Source organism: Sciurus carolinensis, chromosome 7 (genome assembly GCF_902686445.1).
Source record: "Sciurus carolinensis chromosome 7, mSciCar1.2, whole genome shotgun sequence".
In the NCBI taxonomy this organism is placed as follows: Eukaryota; Metazoa; Chordata; class Mammalia; order Rodentia; family Sciuridae; genus Sciurus; species Sciurus carolinensis.
In genome coordinates, this window is record NC_062219.1 from 34,731,869 (window position 1) to 34,755,847 (window position 23,979).

A 23,979-nucleotide genomic window follows, 5' to 3' on the forward strand; every position below is an offset into this window, starting at 1 on the left:
AGCAACTCAACAAGATCCTGTCTCTAAATAATATAAAAGGTCTGGGAATGTGGATCAATAATTAAGCAGCTCTGGATTCAATCCCTGGTACCAAAAGAAAAAAAATAATAATAACCAATATAGTTAGGCATAATGGCAAGCACTTGTAAACCCCAGTTAACCTGAAGCCTGAAGCAAGAGGATCACAAGTTCAAGATCAAACTGGGCAACTTAGTAAGACCCTGTCTCAAAAATAAAAATAAGAAAGGGCTTGGGTGTGTACAGTGTCTAGGTAGATAAGAGCAGTTGCCCAGCACACTCCAGGCCCTATGTGGAATTCCCAGTACTGAAAAAAAAGAGACCAATTTGACTAGCTAAACTAATAATGCTTTATTTTCATTTTTTTTTAATTACAGAACTTTTCCACAACTACATCATTGGTGATAATACTAATATTTTCTGAAACTCTCATTTGTTTAATATGAGATAAAACAAGTCAGTCATTATGTGCATATCACAGACAACTGACAAAATGATCGATGGATCCTAAATTTGAATGGCAAGTATCAGTATAAATTCATGATGTGATTTGCCTATTTTCCAGCTTTCCAATCACTAACCAATGATAATGAGCAGACTGGGTGCTCTGCCTGTGGCATCTACATACAATTTCTCCCAAATCTCCCCAGAAAAGGAACTGATCTCTGCTCAGTGGCAGAAAATGTCCCAGAAGAGCCTGAACCCTCTCATCAAATAAGAAAGCAAAGAAGCTATCAAAGACAAGGGACATCACATCCAAAGAACTCAGGGGTTAATCAGAAGAGGCTGCTACTAGCTAAAATAAGGCAAAGTAGTACCCTTACTAGCTGCAATGAATTAAAACACAACGAATAAATTTAAATGCATGCAGTGGTACACAACTGTTGGGAGGTTGAGGCAGGAGGATCACAAGTTCAAAGTCAGCCTCAGCAACTTGGTGAGCCTAAAGCAACTTAGCGAGACCCTGTCTCTAAATAAAATATAAAAGAAAGGCTGGGGATGTGATTCAGTGGTTCAACACCACTGGGTTCAATCCCTGTATCCAAATAAATAAATAAATAAATTTAAATGCATGAATTTATAATGATATTCAAAACAAACAAAAAGGAGTATTTCATTGATCACCTTTTTTAAGTATAAGAGGGGAGCAACTCATTATTTGGAAAAAGAAATAAGCACTTGTGAATTGTTTGAGATGCAAATTAAAGCTGCTTTTTGCATGGAATTTCGTTTTTATTTAATAAGCTGTGTTTATCCAGGTTTGGACACTGGGCAAATATTTTGTTAAAAATAAATGAAGTGAGGTTGTCACATCAAGAAAAATACTGACAGTATTTGTTGCTTACTACAAAATTTGAGCATTCCAGGGAAAATCAGGATTTTGGAATACTTGTATCTATCACCATGAACTTGACAGCTTCCCAAAAGACTGTACTAAGGAGCTAGATGGGTGGTGATAACAATAAATGTGACATTTAAGGTATTTCATAATGAAATTTGTTAACACTTAATCTATACAATTCAGTGAAGAATAGTTTCCAAATGACCAATGCAAGATGTTTCAAAACCATGCATAGATAAGGGAATCATTCAAAATGCCAGAAAAACCAAAAGGATGTCAATGCTACAAAATATAAAAACCTCAACTGATAAGGTTTCAAACTGCACATTCGACTAACCTTCAAGAAACCATCACCTGTCAAATTTTAGTGTGGTATCAAAGAATGTGCACTATTATTGAAAAGACTAGTAAAATATTTTTCTCTTTTCCAATCCTCTGTACGAAGCCAGATTTTCTCCATATACTTCGACCAAAACAACAGATTGCAATGGACAATGCAGAAGCAGATATGAGAATACAGCCATCTTCTATTAAGCTAGATATTAAAAAGATTTGCAAAAATGGGAAGCATGTCACCTTTCCCATTTTTTTTTTATTTTGGAACAATGATTACCTTTCATAAAAAATTATACTTACATATGGTCTCACGCCCTGGGTTTATTATTGTTATCTTTAAATAAACATTCCAAATAATATATTTATTTCTAACAGTAAATATTGATATATTATATGTATCTCTGCCTATATGTCTACATCTATATTCCATACATTCCCTCTTTGAGTTTCAATTATTTTTAAGTGTAAAAGTGATGTGAGACCAAAAAGTCTGAAAGCTACCATTGTACAGAATAAAAACTTTTTTCCCACAAAGAGGAAATTGCAAGGAAAAAAACTGAGAAGGAAACTTGAAACATAGATTAAAAGAGATTTAAGAAACATATTAACCAATCCCCATATTACAATTCACAGATCTGGTCTGGACCCTGATTTAAACTATTTTTTTTTTAAAGATTATTATCCAGAAGAACAACTATGAATATCAACTGGCTATCTGATGACATTAGATACAATGTTGCTTTTTTTTTTAAAGGATGATGCTGGTATGTACTTTTTAAAGGGGAGCTATTCCTTGTATTTTAGTGATACAAGTGAAATGGTAGAGGAAATGACATGTGAGAAATTCACTATAGAGTAAACAATGGGGTGAAATGGTGAAATAAGACTGGCAATATATGGGAACTGTCCAGATGTGCATTGGGTCTGTGGCAGTTTATTATACTATATACTAGCTTTGTACATGCTTGAAAAAAATCTTTCAAGGTTTTTTTTAACATACTGTCCTTAATGTGAGTTGAAATTGTTAGGATTGTGGATTCCTTGTATAAAATAATATAGCACATTAACATTTTTAAAATTCATTTTTAAATAATCAATAGAAAAACAACTTGTGATTTCTTGAATGATAGCTGTCTTCTGTTGAATATTTCTAGGTACTTTAATATTCTTTTTTCTCCTTAAATAGAAAAAAATATCAAATATTAGACATTCCAAAATGTATATCGCAGTTTTAATTTGAAGAATCAGATTTCACTATCATTAATTTAATCCTCAAAACAGGAACTAGGATGTGAAGGTTAAGGAAGAATTAAATTAAGCAATTGTGAAAATATGAAATAAATGAAGACTTGCATTTAAATTCTGTATGACTCCTCCCTCACCAAATGGATAAAGATCAGTCATAAAACTGACTTCCTATTAAGTGACGTAGGAGTGGCAACTTTTTCCTGACAGACGGTAGTGACAGAATAATTTTCCCCCTGCAGGATAAATTGGGTAAAAGAGTCTTTGGTCTTTTCCTACCTAAAAATCATACATATATAAAATTCACAGCAATATAATCCTGTCTGTCTAGGAGAAGAAATCTAAAGGCTAACATTTCACAAAACCTGAAGTTAATGTTCGTTACATGTTTTAGGAAATAATCAGAATATGCTTTTTTGCTATATAAAATGTTAATGTTACACAGTGTACTCAGTCTGTAAGCATATATCTAAAATTTGTAAAACTTGTTCATCTGGGTTTTTTTTTTTTTTTCATTCTAAGGTTTGTAGATTTTTTGTATAACACAGTAATATTATTACATTGTTTCTCACATCATCTGATTTTGAAGCCACTGGTGACTCTTTGTCTTAAGAAGCCTTGAATGGCTACAACAGATTTAGTGTTTTCAACCACCTTTCTTTCAGGTAGAACAGCCTGCAAGCAATACTATTTTAAGAAAAGCTACTGCTTCTGCGACATCTCAAGTCTTACTTCCTCATTTCATCCTCCCTGCGTGTGTACGCTCGCATACAAACATACGAGGGCCTTTTGCTTCAACAAATCATGCCCGAAAGACTTAAGCAATTTTTTTCAGTGCCTAGAAAATGCTCTTTTGTTTTGCTCCTGTAATTACCACCTGCTACTATTCATAATCTCATATGTAACCTGTATTCCACAGGCCACAAAAAACAGGTGGGAAAGAGTCATAATACAAGTAATAGTGTTTCTCATTCTGCAGAAAATCCCATCCCAAATCTCTTTGTTAAATGGTGCTGCGATTTCCTAAGGAAATATCATAAAAGTGCACCGTGATGGGCCTCTGTGCTTTCAAACAAGATTCAGCATTTTTCTCCTAATCTCTTAGTTCTAATGGTCTCTAGCCAATACTAAAGTCAGACAGGGCAGTTTTGGGGTTCAGACATCTACTAAATGCACCAGTGCAGCTTCTGATTCCCACTAACATATGTGATTTGGCTAACCATGTCTAAAAGCAAAGGCATTGATACTCAGCACACCCCTACCAGTGACCACTGAGGATGTCTTGTCAAGGAACTGATGACTTCACTGAAAACAAGGGCCATTACTACTAACACCAATACAAATGTGCTATCTTCCCAAGGTACCTTTTAATGAAACAATTCACTTCAGCTTTCATTCACTTTTATTTTAATCTTCTTGTCCTAGCCTCCAACCAGAGGACTAGAGAGCAGCCTAAATGACATATGACAGACACTATCCTCAGAATTACCTCCTGTATCTCCTCTCCTACCCCATTCCATGTCTCCAAACCACAGCTGTGCAACTTGACTCTCCCTGGAGACATTCACTTGGATCAAACTCCTCACTTTCTCATGTAAATAAGTCCCTGGTTGGCCCAGTCCACCAGTACCACTTATGTTAGGTGGTAATGAAAGAAGCTATTTTTGGTTTTTCTTTTTTTTTTTTTTTTTTTTTTTTTTGCAGGGCTGGATTGACCCCAGGGCCATCTGTATGCTAGGCAAGTGCTTTCCCACTGAGCCATGCCCCCTGGTCACTTATTGATATCTTACATTCAAAACACCCTATGTTATGTGCATGGACAAATATATAACAATGAATCCCTCTATTATGTATAATTATAATGTGCAATAAAAAATATGGGGAAAAAAACACATTAAGGGGCTGAGGATATAGGTCATTGATAGAGCCTTGGGTTCAATACCAAGCAAACACAAAAAACAATTCTGTTATCAGACTACAGGGAAACAGGACCTCTCATACTCCTTGATGAAGGCATTTTAAGTTGCAACAATGATTATGCAGATCCCCATTTAAGATCATATCCTCTAACTCAGCAATTCTACTTCTAGAAATTTATAAATACTTGCATAAATGCATAAAATTATAAACAACTCAACTTTCCATCAATGTAGGACAATAGTAGTAAATTTGCACAATGATATACAATGCCACTGTAAAAGACAAGAAAACACTTCACCCTTCAATAAAGAATTCCAAGCCAGGCATGGTGGCACACACCTGTAATTCCAGTGGCACAGGAGGATGAAGCAGGAGGATTGTGAAAAGCCAACCTCAGCAAAAGTGAGGCACTAATAAGCAACTAAGTGAGACCCTGTCTCTAAATAAAAACACAAAATAGGGCTGGGGATGTGGCTCAGTGATTGAGTACCCCCAAGTTCAATTCCTGATAATCCCTCCCCAAAAAAAGAATTCCAAGACATTATTACTAGCACCAATTCTATGTAAGGAACAAAAACTACATGCTACCCTTTATGTAAAACAAAAGCAGAATAAAAGCATAAATATAAATATGTGCATTACTTGTATATGCAGAGACTATCTCCAGAAGAATTTGTCAGAAACCAGTAACACGTCTCCAGAAGAATTTGTCAGAAACCAGTAACACGTCTATATCCAAGAAGCAATAGTTTGCTAAAGACGGTCATGGGAGGAAGCCTTCTCTTTGCATATTTTTTTGTCCTTTATGAGCATATTAAATTTTTCTTAATTATAAAAATATGAGTTTTTAAATCCTGTTTCTTGTTTATTTAAAAATATGTTATAAGCTGGATGTGGTGGCACGAGCCTATAATTTTAGTGACTCTGGAGGTTGAGGCAGAAGGAATGCAAGTTCAAGGCCAGCTTGAGTAACTTAGCTAGACTCTGTATCAAAATAAAAATAAAAAAGGATTGGGAGTATAGTTCAGTGATAGAGCACCCTTATGTTCAGTCCTCAATACCACAAAAAAATTAAAAATAAATATAATTATGTTATAAAAGGCATGTCTTATAATGAAATATTTGTTATTGATGTCAAAAATGGAAGCTATCATCTAAAAGTCACTAAGGGAAATCAACTTCTGCAATGCTCTTGTGTAAGTTAACTAGTAGATGTTAACTATATGTGCATGTGCATCAGCTCAACAGAGGATGGTAAGAAGTGTAGCACAACCAAGGTATGCATGCCCAGACTGTATACTGACAGTTTCTAGCATTCCTGAGTGACACCTGAAGTTCTCGTGACATTTAATAATTTGTCCTTTTACACAGACATGAGTCTGAATCACACATGCCATAAAGCTGAGGGGCAGGGTCAAGATAGTCTGGCCTGGCCAAGGTCCAGGTATGCTCTTAGTCACAATGCTCTGTCTTAGTGCTGTGAACACTGTAAATAAAGTGATAAAAACTGTTTCTTTTTAAGAAATGAAATAAACAGAATTAACTGCTTGTTGAGTCTAAAGATGATGACAGAACGAGGGGAATATGGAAATGTTTATGAAAGTAATAGGCCCTAGCCACAAAAGAGAAGTTTCAGATAAATTAAAGACTGAAATGTCAAAAGCAATGATTCAGACATACTGTGTGAACAAAACTACCAAATGCTCCACAAGGAAATCAGTAGAAAATATGTATGAATTTGTGTCAGTTAAGTTCTCCAGACAATACAAAAATTCCTCATCAAGTAAGATAAGCAGTTAAGGCTCCAGAAAGATCATTTAAATATTTCAGGTATACTTTAGTAATTTTTTGGAAGGGATTCCGTCCTACAGTGAGTTTTTCGAGTTTCGAATTGCAATTGGTTTGGGCCAAACCTTCACAAATGTCAAGAATCTACTGTATCTAATTTTGACATAAAATAAGTATGTGTGTCCTTCATCATCTTTCCTTCATACCATTTCTTTGCTCCTGTCTGCCATGAGTGGATAAAGAGACTCAGTGTTAGGGGCACAGTCTCCCTGTATGCTGAGCTCCTGCAGCAGAATCAGTGAGGAGCCTGCCTGGGCTGAGATGAACTGACCTAACCTAGGACGCACAGCACAAAGCAGAAGAGTGGGCCCTGCCTGCAACCCAAGAGTCTGGGCCGGCAGATAAGGGGAAGAATAAGGATCACTGAGAAAAAGCATTAAGTGTAGCCTGCCCATTCCTGCTCAAACCATCATTCTTCCCAAATTCTATTTAAAAGAACTGTGAGTTGATGTTCATTAAGACCAGCTAAACCGCTTTAATCATTTTATGTTTTCTTTCTTTATAGAGCTGCTTCTTATAGTTTTGGAGTCAACGAGAACAAATTCAAAATTAAGGTAAAGAGATGCTATGGTTATGAGCTGAGAGTAGACATTACCTCAAAAGCAGAATCAGATTAAAATTCTAAGAACCAGAATCAGATTAAAATTGTTTCATTCAGATAGCAGGCGTGATATATCAGCGCCTAGGGTTGTAAGCTTTCCAGATTTTGGTTAAGAAGGCAACATATCTTCTGTAAACAGCAAGTCAGGAATGCTAACCCCAAAATCATCATCATGCACCGAACAAAAACGACAGCTGTGCAGAAGAGTAACCTGGCGATGAGAAAGGCCATCCTCCACTGGGAATCCAATGCCTTGTTGCCATGATGATTACTTTTAGGCCATTAACTGAAGAGGGCTTTTGGTTTACTTCACAGACATCATCAGTCACCAACCAAATGCTGTACCTGGCACAGAGCAACACACTCAAAAGTCCTTAATGTCTTTCTTCAGTTATATCAGCTAAAAGGGCTCTCACTGTAACATATAAAACTGCTCTCAGCCCCCCATCCCCACATTCCTGGCTTCTTGTCATCTTTTGCAGGCACAAATCAAATGACTTCACAGAGTCCTGCAGACCGGCCATACTCTTACAAGTCCTTTCCATCCTTCACCCTTCCCTAAACTACTACTTTTCTTTCCTTCTTTTCACTCCACTTTCCAAAGTTTGACAACTGCCTATTCTGTGACTGTGGATGAATTAATCACTTAAAGTCTCATTCTCACTGGGCGCAATATTACACACCTATAATCCCAGCAGCTTGGGAGGCCGAGGCAGGAGGATCCTGAGTTCAAAGCCAGCCTCGGCAAAAGCGAGGTGCTAAGCAACTCAGTGAGAACCTGTCTCTAAATAAAATACAAAATAGGGCTGGAAATGTTCTCAGTGATCAAGTGCCGATGAGTTCAATCCCCGATACACACACACACACACAAAAAAAGTCTCGTTTTCCCCATCTATAAAATGTAGAGAATCATAGAATCTTTCTTCATTGGGTAGTGGTATAGATTAGATAAGCCAGGTAATATGTAGACAACAGTCAATAAAATGTTAATTTCTTATTATAATTATCAACTTTAATAATTATTTGAGTTCATAAGAGCTGCTCAGCAATCTTTAAAAAATTAAAGTTGTGTTTCTTTTCAACTCATTTTTAACTTAATTTAGAAATTTATTAATTTGGGGCTGGGGTTGTGGTTCAGTGGTACAGTGCTCACCTAGCACATGTGAGGTACTGGGTTTGATCCTCAGCACCACATAAAAAATAAATAAAATAAGGATATGGTGTCCATAAAAAAAATTGTTCATTTATTTATTTTTGCAGTACTAGGGACTGAACCCAGGGATGGTCTACCAATGTACTACATCCCCAACTCTTTTTTATATTTTATTTTGAGACAGGGTCTCACTAAATTGCTAAACCTGGCCTTGAACTTTTGATCCTCGCACCTCAATCTCTTGAGTCACTGAGATTACAGGCATGCATCACTGTGCCTGGCTACTCGACTCATTTTATTTCAATAACACCCAAGGTAGTCAGTTACCTGTGTTCAAACCTACCTCAGAAGATATCAAGATCACTATGTTAAAAGTGGGTATTTTATCAATCAAAATATTCCTATATTACATAACTCCAGAAAGACCACCAGTTTCGTCATAAAGCAATCCATCCAAAGTAATGGAGAAACATCTGCCACGTGGAAGAGGCCTGAAGCCACCCCATCCCCTGAAAAGCCCCACGTATAGACATGCTGCTACCACACTGGTGTGACTCCATTTAAACAAGACTAAGTGAAAGGCAAGGACAACATTTCCCAAAGTCTACTCCCCAAAACACAATCTTCAGAAAGCCATTCATTCCTAGTCCGGATAAAATATTTTGTGGTAAAGGACCTGCAATTTCCCAGCGGCCTTTGGGATACACAGTGCACACTGGTTGTGGTACAGACACCTGTGTGGCCCTGTCTTAGTCCACAGTCACTCAGCCTTGTAATCACCATCACGGCACACTGACTTCCACAGAAACCCCTCTGTGGAAAATAACATGAGAGTAGGTAGTGTTTTACAGGGTAGACTTCATTCGTCTTCAAGGTGGACACCACCACAGGACACTACCTTCTGACCTACCTCCCAGCAGGCAGCCGTGTGTGGGGTTCTAAGACGTCTTACACTGGGGGATGTTCTTTTAGTCCAGACTTGAGAAAATGATGCTGAAAAACATATGGCCACTGCATCCTGAGGCCTCTATACAGCTCTTGATTTACTCTCTGGCTTCATCCTTTTCCCTCTGTGCCACCAAAGAACCCAGCATTTACTAAGAGAATTCCATGTCCATCAATTCAAGACCAAATGGGGTAATCATATTAAGCCATCAACCCTGATGCACATTAAAGGAACACAGAAATGCTGGGGCAGAAGGGGTTCTTCTAATGCCTTGTCATTTTAAAGGATCTGATCAATACCAGACTATTTGACCCTCACAACTCTCTTTTAAGACTGATAAAGACTATTTCCTCATTTTACAAATAAGAAAATTGAGGCCACCCAGCTAAGAAACAGGCTTTTACCTCTGAAGACGGAGTCCAGCATGTTGTATTTTAGTCAACAGGGAAGACAATGTAATGGCAAAGGCTCTGCAGCCAGAGCACCTGGGTTTACATCCCAGGCGTGACGATTTACTACTACCAGTATACCATAGGCAGGGTACCTCCCCTCTCTCGGGTCTTAGCTCCTTCAGCTGTAAAGTGGATTGGAATATCCACTTCATAGAGGCATGAAAACTTTCCTTAAAATATTATGCAAGTTGGCATGCTTTGCACACAGTGGGCGCTCAGTCTGTAAAAGCTTCAGTGATTCCGAACAAAAGAAAACAAGCTGCTCTCCAGCGACCATGTGCCCTCCAAGCACCAGGTCGCCAGGTGTGTGCAGTAACAAAGGGCAGGAGGGGATGATACCTGTGCAAAGGCCAACACCTTGGCCTCACAAAGCCCTATGTACATTTTCAGGAGTCCAAAGACTGGGGGAGGGGGATGTTTCAGAACAACTGCAAGACTGAGTTGTCATGGACAAGTACATTTCAAAGTGGATTTCAGAGACTTTGTAAGGTATTCTAAATGAAAAATCAATAAACATTAGCTTAGCCACGTTCTTCTGAAGAAAAGAATATTTTAACAACCAAAAAATAACAATAAAAATTAAGATAAAAAAGCTACCCCAACAAACTAGGCCATTGACAACTTTACTGTGATGTTTGTGCTCCGGAAACATAAAAACCTCCTCACATGCCAACACTGGCTCCTGAACCTGCTTCAAGAGAGCGGGTACAGAGACAGACAGCGTGCCCTGGAAGGACTGCAGCAGGAGGCTGGAAGGAGGAGGAGAGATGAAAGCTAAGGATCCTCCCCAGGGGGCTCCAGTGATCACAGCCAGCCTTTCTCTACACAAGCCCTGGTGTGTGTATGTGCACCTAAGACAGGAGAAGAGAGGCGGGGAAGACCACGTGGATACCCTGATTATCATCACACCGTGTCATCACCATCTGCATACGGGAGGTACTGAAGTACTGAAGTACCGACAGAGACCTTCATTAAATGGGCTTTTTAATCCCTTGTGAAGACTCACACTAGGTATAAAGGTTATCAAAGGAATGAATGAAAGAGAGGGGAAAACACAATAGACTAAGGGAGGGGAGGGTTGGAGAGACAGGAAACCAAAAAAAGAAATTCATTTGTCCATTCATCTCATGTTCCCAGTGAAAATTCCAATAACAACCAGGCTGCTAAGTATTTATTTACCTGCTTGGCAGAAGCATAACATCACCACTCCAAGAAACTCTCCTTATTTAAGCTTCAGTGAAGAACACATCAAAAGAAGTTAAATTCAAACCTCTTAAACGGGCTTATTCAATAAGGATGAGAAAAATCTAAACTCACACTTGAAGCATCTTTCAACAAACACATATTGCTACAAAGAAAATTTTTCCTTTCAAATCAAGCATGACAGATACCAGCTTTGATATTCTACTCACCCTGCTTGATAAGAACTCTGAATCACACACATATTGGAACTGAGATCTGTTGTAGAGAGATGTGAAATTCTGCCCTGAGGCCCCAAGTTCATAGATTTTAGGCAGACAAACTCTAGATTATTTCAACCTGAGAACTGAAATCTTAATCCTCTCCAGAGCAAAGCCTTCAGAATCTGAGTCTTCTTTTCTCAACCATATTTGGACAGCAGGTCTTGAGCATCAACTAATCCATCTTAAGTTTAAATATGAAATCAGCAGGAAGAACGCTTCCACCTTAATGCCTTCTCAAGAACGCTTCCACTTGACTTCATCGCCATGTCCTAGTGAGAACAGTCTTATTTGTAAGGTGGCAATGGTTCATTTGATTTCTCATCTATGCTGCCATGGAGATGGTGTGCAAAGGAGTACACCAAGGCCAACTTCACAAAATCTCAACTTCCTGCCCCTGTTTGTTACTGTAAGAATTATTGAGATTCTGTGGCCTCACCTACTGACTTCCTCTAAAGGAGGAACAGAAAATGAAAAATGTCTTTCAAGAAAAAAAAAAAAAAATGTACACAGAAAGTGAAATCACATTAACTGACACTAACAGTCCCATGGCCTATTTAATATACTCTAACTAAATGCTTTTTATTTGAAGTTCATCTTCAATGTACGCACTACAAGATCTCTCTCAATGTGAGGCAGAAATTTCCTTAAAAGTGTTATCTCATCAACATACTACACTAGAAAGATAATAATAGAAATCTTACACCCATTAGAGAGATTCAAAGGCCATAAAAAGAACAAGAACCTGTCTGACACAGATATTTCTACACTTTTGCTGCATATGCATGAACTTAAATTTAAAAAGAAAAACTAAAAGTAGTGCCTTGTTCTTTTTTATTTCCCTTCATAAATTTTTTTAAAAAACACTAAAAGTGGTATCTTCTTTTACTTATTCTGCTTCATATTTTTATAGAACAGAGCTAAAATTAAAAGATTTACACTTGATTTCTTTCACATTGTAAGTTAGAGCTGACCATATTTTACTTCTCTCCCAGAAGTCACACCTACTTCTGATCTTGATAACCACTTGTGACCAATCTACTTATCAATAGACTGAACACATAAGCCTCAAGTTCACCAAATAAATAAGACCACAAAACAACAGGGCAAATTATTTAATCACTTAACAATCAGACCAAATTGACCACAGAGAAATTTCAATTCATTCTTCAGGGTTCAACAGTGTAGCAGATAGGGAGAAACACAACTGATATTTCCTGACCATCCTTTTCAACGGGGTGTGGGGTACACGACAGACTAATGTTCTAAAAACTGAACAAGTTTAATTCCATAAAATTATATATAACATAAAGCTACCATCCCACCTTGAAAAGGGATGGCACACAGCAGGTGCTCAAAAAATTTTACTGAATAAAGTTTCAAGGCAGGAGAAACAAACAGGTGTGGTGATGTACACATACAATCCCAGCAACTTGGAAGTCTGAGGTAGGACGCTTACAAGTTCAAAGGCGAGCCTGGGCAACTTAGTGAGACCATCCCTCAAATTAAAAATTGTTTAAAAAGGGCTAGGGATGTAGTTCAATGGTAGAGTGCCCTTGAGTTCAATTCCCAGTATCCATTAAAAAAAAAAAAAAAGTATATTTATTACCTGTAACCACTGCATGCAGGGGCATCCTGCTAAGTCGGACTGAGAGACCTGGGTGAGGCCCACAACAGAGAGAAACCACCCAACCAGGCAAAAATGGAACCTGGCTTTCTGATTAGTTAGTACATAGTATTGAGTATCTTCTTACTAATATTTCATATTCATTTTTATTTTGATTCTAGGATACTACAACTATCCCTATTTCCTCTCCATTATTATCTCTGTCTTATTTTCTTATTTCCTTTTACAATTCTAGCTTCTGAGTAAATCCCGTCATCTTCTGAGTCCACTTCTATAAACTTAGGTTCCATTCTTTTTGAATGATTGCTTTATTACGGGTTTGTAATCACTTCAAGTCTACAGATTAGACCAAGGAGGGCTTTTTGTTGTTGTTGTTTTATTTTCATTTTACGTTGTTTTTTTGTTGTTGTTGTTTTGTTTCTTGGGACCAGGGATTGGGCCCAGGTGTGCTTAACCACTGAGCCACATTCCCAGCCTTTTTTCTTTTTGAGACAGGGTCTCACCAAGTTGCTTAGGGCCTCACAAAGTTGCTGAGATAGCTTTGAACTTGCCATCCTCCTGCCTCAGCCTCCCAATCTGCTGTGATTATAGGCTGCACCACAGTGCCAGGCACCCAAGATGTTCTTTTCAGCATAACTCAATAATTAATCTTCTCAATTCTTGGTTTCAAAAAGGAAAGAAAAAAAAAAAAGATAAAATTTTCTTCCCATTAATTTTTCTCATTTTTGTTCATTATTGTTCATCTTAGTATAAACCACGCGTAAGAGCAAATATATTAACCTGGAAATATGTTTTCTTTGAAATATCCTAGGAACTACTGTTTGGAAAATCAGAAACCTAAAGATAAAACAGAATAATTCCATGCTAATATCATTAGCTGGTTCCACCCCTTTCTAACGGCATAATATAAATGTAGACAAATTACTAAGTATATCCAGGCATCAGTTTTCATTAAAAGAAAAATAATAAAACCAAAAGTTCAACATTAGTGAAAGTAGAAGAAATGACATTCAGTACTTAGAGCAATACCTGGGCATCCAGAAGGTAAGCACTAGATATTTTGGGGGTAAATAAATAAGTGTGAATGAATAAAGCACTGAGCTTAATGTGTGACATTTAAAAGGACACTCAATGGGCTGGGGAGATAGCTCAGTGGGTAGAGTGCTTGCCTTGCAAACACAAAGCCCTGGGTTCCATCCCCAGCACCTCAAAAGAAAAAATAGAAGGACACTCAAGTGCACATCACCTTAAATATTAATACCACAAGTGTTTTGCAGAGGCCACTCCACCTACACCATCACCATCACAGGAACATGTGTTACCACAGTAGTACCATGGTACCTATGATGTCATCTCTACCATTCACACTTATTTAACTGCAGCTTTGTTTTGTAAATTACCATTTTATGTACATGGCTTATTCCCCCAAGTAGAGTATGAACACCCTGAAGCAAGGACTGATGCTCTATTTCTTGTAGTCCCAACACATTTCATTCATTCAACACTACTCCAAGTGTTGACCATGTGAAGCACTCCACAATTTCAATTTACATAAAATGTATGTTTAACAAGTATATATTGACACCATACAAAGCACTGATTGTATATATGGGAGAAACCAGGTAACAAAGAAGGCATTTTACTATATTACATATAATATGCATGCAATCCTTACAATGGCCATCCAAGCCCTTAATTTCAAATCCACTTCTAAGGAAGAAACTCGGACTCATCAGAAAAAGTTCTCAGTATCACCCAACTTTATTCAAGTTCCCTTCAAACTTCCTTGTTCTTTCCTCCAAACTATCCTATTTCCTAAATGGGAATTTCTTAGCGCTAGTAAATTAAACTTGTTGTATTTCAAGGGTACCCATTGTTCCTGGTGTTTCTTTTGCTCCCTGCAACAACTGCTAATCAACACTAACTAATCCATCACCTCCCGCTACTGACTCATAGCTGCATACATCAATTAAAAAAATTAACACAGTCAAAAGAAATCCTGAAAACATTCCCATTGGGTAATGTATCTTCTGCAGATCCCTTGAACTTCAACCCATCACATAAATCCATCTCCTTAAATACAGTATTTTTTAGGCTGGGAGTATTGCTCAGTGGGTAGAGTACTTGCCTACAATGTCCAATGCCCTAGGTTCAAATCCAGCACTGCAGAAATAAAGATGTATATATTTTTAATACAATATCTTCGCCCATACCCCAAATCCTTGTGAGGAACAAATACCTCAACAGTAGCATATAGGGACAGTGGTAATGAGATATTCCCCAGAAAGTCAACTGTCCATGCAGTGGTCAAAGAGAACAAGTCAAATAATCCATCATTCCTCAATCATATTTCAGGCATTCCTTGATAGAAGGTGAAAAACTGCTTACTAGCTTCTGAGGGCTAAGCATTAAAAAAGAAATATCCTGTACTCTGCCATGTGTACATGATTATTGGCCAGGGTCCTGCATGAATTAGCCCCCAAATCAGTGTTTCCTAGCTCACTGGTTTCCACAATTGCTAGAGCTCTTATTCGTTTCTGGTGGCACCATGTGCAACTGTTACAGTATTATTACTGGAGTTCAAAGTTATGGCCACTCCTGGGCAGGATCAAGAAAACTCCACAAGGGCAAAGACCTAGTCTTTTAGAATTCACACTTTCAGGGTCAATAAAAACTTGGTAAATAACCAGAAACACTCCCCAGAGTACTCTTGTCCCACGCTACATAAAGAAACTTCTGTAAATATCCCATCCTAACTGCATCTAATACAAATAGTATTGGTTGAAATAGTATATGACTTTTAAAAATAAACTACCAAACAGACCAGTGGAAATTATTCAGGAACCAACTCTCAATTAATCAAGGACTAATTAAACAGGTCGTATTTCTTCTTTCCTCTACTAACGGGTTTTTGAATTCTTAAAACATTGATTTGATAATATATAAAAGAGAGATGAAATAAAACTGCCAGGGTTTATTTTGTCAAATTCAGAAGCATCAAATTAAATATAATCACCAATAGTAGCTGTGAGATATTTTTCTATCTAGATTTTAGAGACATGGCTATAATTAGATATAGTAGCAAAGGGGTCTAGAAAACAGGTGGGAAGAGACCATGTGGATCTTTACCTAAATCCAGTAATTCACAGGAATCATTTTCTAGTCCACATAATTAGTTTAAATCGCTACTAGCCCAGATACCTATTTTCTCATTCTCTTCTCCCAGCAGACTCACGCAACAAAAATATTAATTACAGTATGTGAATTCCCTTCACACCGATTCTTCTTCTTTAACCACCTTACCATTTCCACAATTAGGCATCATCTTAAAGTATTCCTTTCATTTACCCCTTCTCCTTACCAAATGACTAACCTGGGATAAATATATTTCAGGCTTTGTACCCAATATCATGTTAGAACATGGTCCTTCCCTCAAGGAGCCAATACTATCAAAGATAAGTTACTTTTTGCTCAAGGAAAGATACATTGCTGGAAAATTTTCGACAGGTATATATATATATATATATATATAATGCACATACTGGAAACCAATCTAAAAATTTTAGCCAGGAATTAAATTACCACGTTCTGCCATAGACAACTTACCTCCTCCTTCTCTTCACAAAGCCTGGCTAAGGCACAATGATAATATTACCACATGCTTGAATAATTCTTTAAAAGTTCTCAAGCTCTTATTTTTATTGATCTTTAAATTAAAAAAAAAAAAAGGCTAGTATTATTGTTCCCATTTTCCAGATAAAGAAATCTAGGCTAAAGGAGGTAAAATGACTTACACAAGGTGATATATTAAGTGACAAAATTCAGTCTTCTGATGCCTATTCTGGCATTCTATCCAAAGCCACAGTGACTCTCCAAATGAAGAGCAAGAAGTGCTGTCCTCAGCTCAGCAGGCCCAAACATGAAGCTCACCTTCCCAAGAAACACCCACTACTCTGCTTCAACCCTCCCTCTGGCTGCAGGGTCTTACAGTTGTTCTTGCTCCATCGTCTCTGCTGCATTACCTACACATCCTACAGAGACCACATCTATTTATTTCACTAATGACACTACCCAAATCAACCCGCAAGCAGAAAATGACAGTTAGCTCCTCTTGAAAACCATTTTCATACTGGAAATTATTTGGATTGACTTCTAGACCACACCTGGCCCAATGAGGATTATTAGTCCTGCTCATAAAAGGAAGTCTAATCTCTGTTTCCTTTTGTTTTTGCCAAACAATTAGCAATCCAGTTTAGTACTTACAACAGAGAAGTCAGGAAAACAAGCAGAAAAGGAGAAAGCAAGGTTAAAGAGAAAAAAGGCAAAACAAGTATTAACAGTAGAAACCACTACTTAGATGTTCATTCCCAAAGATGACTGCCCCTACTGCCTAAGAATAACCTTTGTCCTGAGAGTAGGTACTGGACTACCAAAAGTAAGCCTCCAAAATTACCCTCCAAAATTACCAAAAAGATCATACTGGACAACAGCGGTGTTCCCTGTGGAGATATACTCAAAAACTGACAAGCCTAAGGTAACTCACTGGAGCTTCACCATGATCCTATGCCACGCTACCTGGCACACATCGGCCCTGTTTGGATTCAAGCCATAGGAGTTACTTAAATGTTATTTAAATACTCCAAAACTCACATTGTAAATTTCACCTACAAAATTTTACTACAGACCCCCATGCCTCCAAAGTCTTAAAGTTTCAAAATCTTCTGGTTGGTGTTATAGCTTGGTGCTACAGCCCTTGCCTAACATGTGCAAGGCCCTGAGTTCAAGTCCCTGTACCACCCCCTCAAAAAAGTTCTAGAATCTTCCATATCATTGTATAGCTACATAATAGTTACATTATTTTACAATTACTTCATTCCAGTTTCCCCAGTTTTTCAAATTCAAAGAATAAAACAATTTACTTTCAGGAAAAAAAGTGTTGAAATGCTAATTAAGAATCCAGTAAGAGAGCCAAAGGAGGTGGCTCACCAACTGGGGAGGCTGGGGCAGGACAATCACAAATTGGAGGCCAGTTCAGCAACTTAGCAAAAACCTAGGCAACTTAGTGAGTCCCTGTCTCAGAATTAAAAAGTAAAAAGAGAGGGGAATATAGTTCAGTGGCAAAGAGCTCCTGGTTTCAAACCTCAGTACTGAAAGAAAAATCTAGGAAGTGGGTCTTACGATTATCATGACACTCTCATTCTTCCTAGCATTTCATTCAGCCCTCAATCACATTTAGCGCCAGTACTTTCACATGTTCAAAGCAGCACCCACAAACCTGTGCTTTTCTGCTAACACTGGCCCACACTCTCCTTCCTCATTTCCAAAAAGCAGCTTTTAGCATTTTCAAGTGCATCAAGAAATTTATATCAACAAGCAAATCTTACCTTGTGGTGATGAAGAAACACAGAACTGTCCAGTGATCTTCACAATTGCTGGGCACCCCAAAGACTTCTCTTAAGAATCTAGTACTGATTTTAAAAGAGGAAAGTAAAATCAAAAGCACTGTCATCAAAAAGAAGCCTTCAAATACATGAGCCACAATTAATGAGCCACATTTTCAAACACTGACATGCATAATTCCACACTCTATCATTATTATATATGTTAAAATAAACTAGTTCCAAATGAAGTGAAATTGATTTTAATCATTTATATCATTCCCGTTTCCTAAATTCACCCAATGACAGGCAGGTGAAAGTTACAGGCATCATGTGACACAACTTTAATTTGCTTCATTATTTTTATCCTTAAAATTAAAGATACTTGACAAAATACACACTGGCAAAAGAATAGATAATCCCTAAGCAGTTTTTACCCACATATTTACGTGTTTTAAATCAGATTATACAAAGTATTCAGAAATATTGTTTTACAGTGAAACAAAATTACTATCTTATAACTAGGAAGTGCTACTTATTTCATGACTATACAACCATATAGTTAAAAAACGAAATACTAGCCTTAAGTTATATTTATCAGAGAATAAAATGACCGATTCATATAAAAGGCAGATTTCAAAGACCTTTTTCCATTTCTTCAAAGTTTTAAACACATATTTCATTTTCTACTTTTATTAACATTCAAAATGAAAAGTATCCGCTTTGACTTGTGGCTAGAAATTGATGAAAGATATGACGACGACAAATACAAAAACGATTCTTTTCCAGGGAGGGCCCAATCTCAAATCCCTGAATAAAAGCAAAGTGCTTTTCTCACATAAGCAATGTCGGGTGTAAACTACGGGGCCTGAATCCTCAGAATTCATTGCTCTCGGATTTTCCAAACTTTCTATTTCTGATCAGCATCTTTTCACACAACATCTGGCTGCTCGCTCAGGTCCTCTAATTACTTCCACGTCTGAACGGACTACGTAGCTACAAGTAAAGGCCAAACTTTGCTCTCGGCCTTCCGAACTTAAGATGCGTTTAACCACTAGAGGTCTCCCCTTGGCCAGTTTTGCACGTTCGCTATTTTGCTGCACTTGAAACTTTCCGGAGAAATGCTCTCTACTCGAGTCAGTGTTTTTCTAAAAACTTGCGCAAAAATCCACGCGACCGAGATAGCCAGTACGGAGACTGTCGTGCTCCCAACACTAATAAAGACATCACCAACCACCACCTAGGAAGATCAAAATGAAAATTCGACGCGCTCGCCCCAGCCGAAGCCCCCCAACCCCAAATTCTTATTTCTCATCTCAGTTTCCCTTAACTTAGAAAGATTAAAAATCTGTTTTTGTTTCAGTGCACTTTGAATGATCTCGAATGCATTTTTCTGGCCGTAGCCCCGAGGTGGCAAAGGAGCGGGCCAAGGGATGCAGGGAGGGGGAAGGGCCGTGCTCTGGGCGCCCGAGGAAGTTGCATAAGGAAAGAGACTCCGTTTTTCGGGTCCCCTCAAAAAATCGGCGGGGAGGGGGAGGAAAAGGAAGCGGGGTGGTGGCGGCAGGGGGACTGAGAAGGGAAACCGAAGCGACGTTTACCTTCGTCTCCCCGTGGAAGGGTGGGGTCAGAGTCGCGGTCCACGCGACCCGGGAGTGCGGCTCGTTACCCCTACCTCTCTTCGAGCGCAGACGGACAAACGGACACCCCCAACCCTGCGCGAGGAAGGCGGAGAGGAAACCGCCCGCTTTTAAACTTTCTCTCACGGTCGCGCTGTGGGCCGTGCTCTGACCAGAACCGGGGGTTAAAATCATAGGGCCTTTTTTTTTTCTTTCAAGGTAATTAAAGTTTTACCAGTCCCGAAGTTGCGCCCTTCCCCCGCCCGTGCCACCGCGCCCCCTCCCCTTGCAGGGCTCTCAAGTTTTCCTCCTCCTCCCCCCACCAGCTCGCGGGGCGCGCGGCGGATGCCTCTGCTCCTGCGCTTCCCGATCCCCACCCCCGCCGGCCTCTACTTCCCCCGCCCCGCCGCCGCGGCGCGAGGACGGCCCGCCGGGCCCAGGACGCGAGTGTGCAAAGCCCATTATTCCGGAATGGCACACGCACGCGGCGCGAGGCGGGCGGCGGCCCCGGCTCCGACCCCGCTTGCCTCCCCAATATAAGGCAGGCGTAAACAAGTTGCAGGAACAGCAGCCCCGCGCCTCCCCCCAGCGCAGCCCGCCGCCCCGGCGCGGCTGCCGCTACCGCCGCCGCGGCCGCCGCCTCCCGACACACGCCCGCGCCCGCACCCGGGCCGGCGCGGCACGGCACGGCGCGGGCGAACGCCGCGACGGCGCGGGCTCCCGGCCCGGCCCGCGGCCCGCGCCCTCCCCCGCGCGGACGGCCGCCGCGGCCCGCGCCGCCTCGCTTCCCGAAGCACTTTCCTGCCTCGGGCAGAAATAAACCGGAGGGTTTATTTTTGTGCAACTTTCCCAAAATGGCGGAAATTGGAGCTGATCTATATGAAATTCTCACACACTCGGTCGGGAATGGGGAGGCGGCGAGGAAGCAAACGCAAACTCTCGGCCGCCGAGCCCCGCCGCGAGTCCGTGTGTGTGTGCGTGCGTGTGAGTGTGCGTGTGCGCGGTGGGAGTCGGGGAGGCCTTTCCGCCGCGCACACACAGCACACGCCGGGGAGACGCGCCTGCACATTCAACCAGTCCATTCTCTGCAGCCCGAGCGGGGAGAAAGTGGCCCGGCCTCTTTTCCCACTGCCTGGGTCTCCGTACTTGTACTTCTCGCGCTCGCTCGCTCGCTCTCCGGTGCGCGCCCGGCACAAAGGCCACACGGGCGGAGGGGGCCGCAGGGGCGGCGCGCGGGGCTCGCGCCTCCCGCCGCACCGATCCGCGGCCCCGGCCGCCCCCGCGCCCCCCGCCGGCGCCCCTGCCTCGGCCGCCGCGCTGGCCGCCCGGGCTGCGGCTCCGCGGCGCCCACCCGGACACGCACCCCGGCGGAGCCCGGCGCCGCCGCGCTCCCCCACCCCGCGCCCGGTGTCATGAAAGCGACCAAAGTGACAAGCTCGGGGGGCGCGGGGGAGGGGGCCCACACGCATCCCGCCGCCTGCGCGCGGGCGAGAACCCGACGCGGCCGTCTCGCCCCGGCTCCCTTCCGCACGGCCCCCCACACCCTTCCCCGTGTGCGCGCAAAGAAAAAAATACAAGTCTCTCCTCCCCCCATTTTTTCCTTTCTCTTTTCTCTCTCTTTTGTTCCTCTTTCACACTCGCACTCACTACTTCTGAGTGAGATGCCCAGAGACTCCCCCTCCAGCCGTTTCCGAGTCACTTGCCCACTTTTTTCCCCGGGATTAAGTTTTCTCCTCTTTCCCAGAGGCGCAGAGAAGTGGGGGAGAAACCCCTTCTGTCCTTCCCCTCCCCTGATCTGTTTCACAAGACGAGGGTGCGCTTCCTTCCCTCTATAGGTCTCTCAACTTTCATCCTCACCCAGAAAAATAAATGAATGGCTTTTGCACGGACAAATCTTCAGATTAATTAGAGATTAGATCCGATCAGCGGCTTCTTACCCCCAAATTTTCTCTTTTTTTTTCTCCGTCTCACGAGTAGTCCTGACAAATGGTCCAGGGCTGCGGGCGCAGTGCGCATGTGCGCGTAGAGTCAGGGCTGGGGAGAGGGGAAACTGCGCTGGTGCCGGTGCCGCCGCCGCCGCCGCCGCCGCCGCTGCCGGGGAGGCTCGCTCTGGCTTCCCTGTTACTGCTGCTGCGCCTTCGCCGCTGGAAAGCAGCAATAAAGCCGCTTGGCAAATGCAGCTGCCCGCAGATACTGTTTCAGGTGCATCTTTTCGAGATCCTTGTCACGGACTCGAAGCTGCCTCAAGAACAGTCCAAACAAATGTGAAAGACTGCTAAGGTTATAGATTTCTTTGTCTGTTTTTCACTTTACTTTTTTTAAAGGCAATTCTCGGAGCAGCTAATCCACCATGTGCTGTTAAATGTATGCATTCAGCCATTAAAGAGTGGGCCTTGATTTTACACAAACGCTACTCAAAGCCTAAATACATGCTACAGGTCATGAAAAATAAAGTTTTAAGCTTCTAAGGAGTACAATCTCTTCCTCTTTTAGGACTGCAAGAATGCATAATAAAGTATGCATTAAAAAACTTGCGCGTTCTTTTCACTCCCAAAGTGTGAATCTGTATTGACAGATGTGATGGCTTAGGCCTCTGCTGTGAGTTATCTGGGATTCCTCCCTTAACTTAGAAATCACTGTTAAGGTAACTTGGCAATCAGCAGGTCTAGGGTTACCCTCTTAATGTATGCAGTCAAGATGACTGAGTGGTCCCAAATAGCCAAACCTGCCTTTGTCGACTTGTCAAAACTAGATCAAGAGAGCATTGTATTTCATTATTGACAGCTCTCCGCTTATTGACTGCAGACTGTCTTTGGGACAGCTCACCATCCTCCTCCTTACTAGATAAGTATATTTATACGAAATAATTCAAGTAATTAAAGTTAGGCTAAACATTTTGATGCCAATATCTGAGTTTGCTGGGGGGAGGGGTGCAGGAGTAGCTTGTGTGATTTTAGGAATGGCAAAGCAAGTCTTATATTTTGTAAAAGTGGAAAGGTAAGGAGAAGCCCCCACCCCTAAAGTGGACTCTTTATTTTGTATCTAATAAAGGGTAAAGGAAACCCTTTTCTGAAATTGTTGCCTGAGGCCTAGAATTTAAATATATCACAGATGGAAATTCTGTATTAAAAATCCTTCCCCAAAAATGTAAGTAATATTATTCTTGATTGAATTTTTTCACCTAAGGAATGTTCCTTCAACCAGCTTCAGAAAATAAACTGTTAAATTCTTTCCTTAGGACCATGAAATTACCCTAGAGAAGCAGACCACCCAACTCTTTCTTCTGTTGGTATAGTGACAGAATTCTCCAAAACTAAAATCAAGGCTTGTGGCTTGATGTATACTTTAGAACAAAGGTACAAACCTGTGATGCTGAAATGAGCTTATAAAATATGCTTCATATCCTGGACAGCTATTGGTTCAGTGCTGTGAAATGGGAAAGACTGGGTTAGTGAGAGCTATGGATAATCTCAAACCACCGTTACCTACCAATATCACTCACCACATCCAACCTTTTCCAAAGCAGCTTCCAAGCAGTTTCATTAACCAATCTTGATTTCAGCTTCTTGCTTTCTAGCCCTTGAATAATAAGCAGCGAAATGGCCAAAGGCAGACTATGGGAGAAGAGGAAAAAAAAGACCATGAGTTATGTGGCAAACTAAGACCTTGCCCCAAAAGAAACTCATATTAATTTTAGATTCCCCTTCCTAAAAATCCATTTTATATTCATTCTCTTTAGATTATATCTGGATGGTATTTCTATTGCACGTGGATTTTCAGAGATACTGGTTTAACAGTCTATAAATGTTTGTGAATGGTTTACCTTGTGTTAAGCACTCTGCAAGGTGCCAGAGATAAAACACTTAACCAAACTAGGCCTTGGCTATAAGGAATTCAGTCTGGCGAGAGAGACAGTGTAGTAAATTTGGCATTGTTTTCCAATATGGTAGTTTTCCAATATGGTAAATGTTCTAGTAGGGGTATGTAGAGCAAGTATAGTCTAGGAGCACTGGTGGCAATAAGGAAAGATGTTTTAG

At 40.6% G+C, this 23,979-nt stretch overlaps 1 protein-coding gene across 6 annotated transcripts in view; it reads right to left on the reverse strand.

The window, feature by feature from the left end:
• The window catches only part of L3mbtl3 (L3MBTL histone methyl-lysine binding protein 3), a 112,406-nt gene extending 90,456 nt beyond the window's left edge, over positions 1-21,950 (reverse strand). For 2 of the 6 annotated variants that reach the window (XM_047559419.1, XM_047559414.1), the window contains exons 1-2: positions 21,880-21,950; positions 18,333-18,416 (exon numbers count right to left, since the gene is read on the reverse strand). The gene's annotated coding sequence lies outside the window, so the exon portion shown is untranslated. Of the gene's footprint in view, positions 1-18,332; positions 18,417-19,924; positions 20,146-21,088; positions 21,111-21,879 lie in introns of those variants that run through there. The other 4 variants (XM_047559418.1, XM_047559420.1, XM_047559416.1 and 1 more) reach the window with 4 other exon arrangements.
• Positions 21,951-23,979: the final 2,029 nt, after the last annotated feature.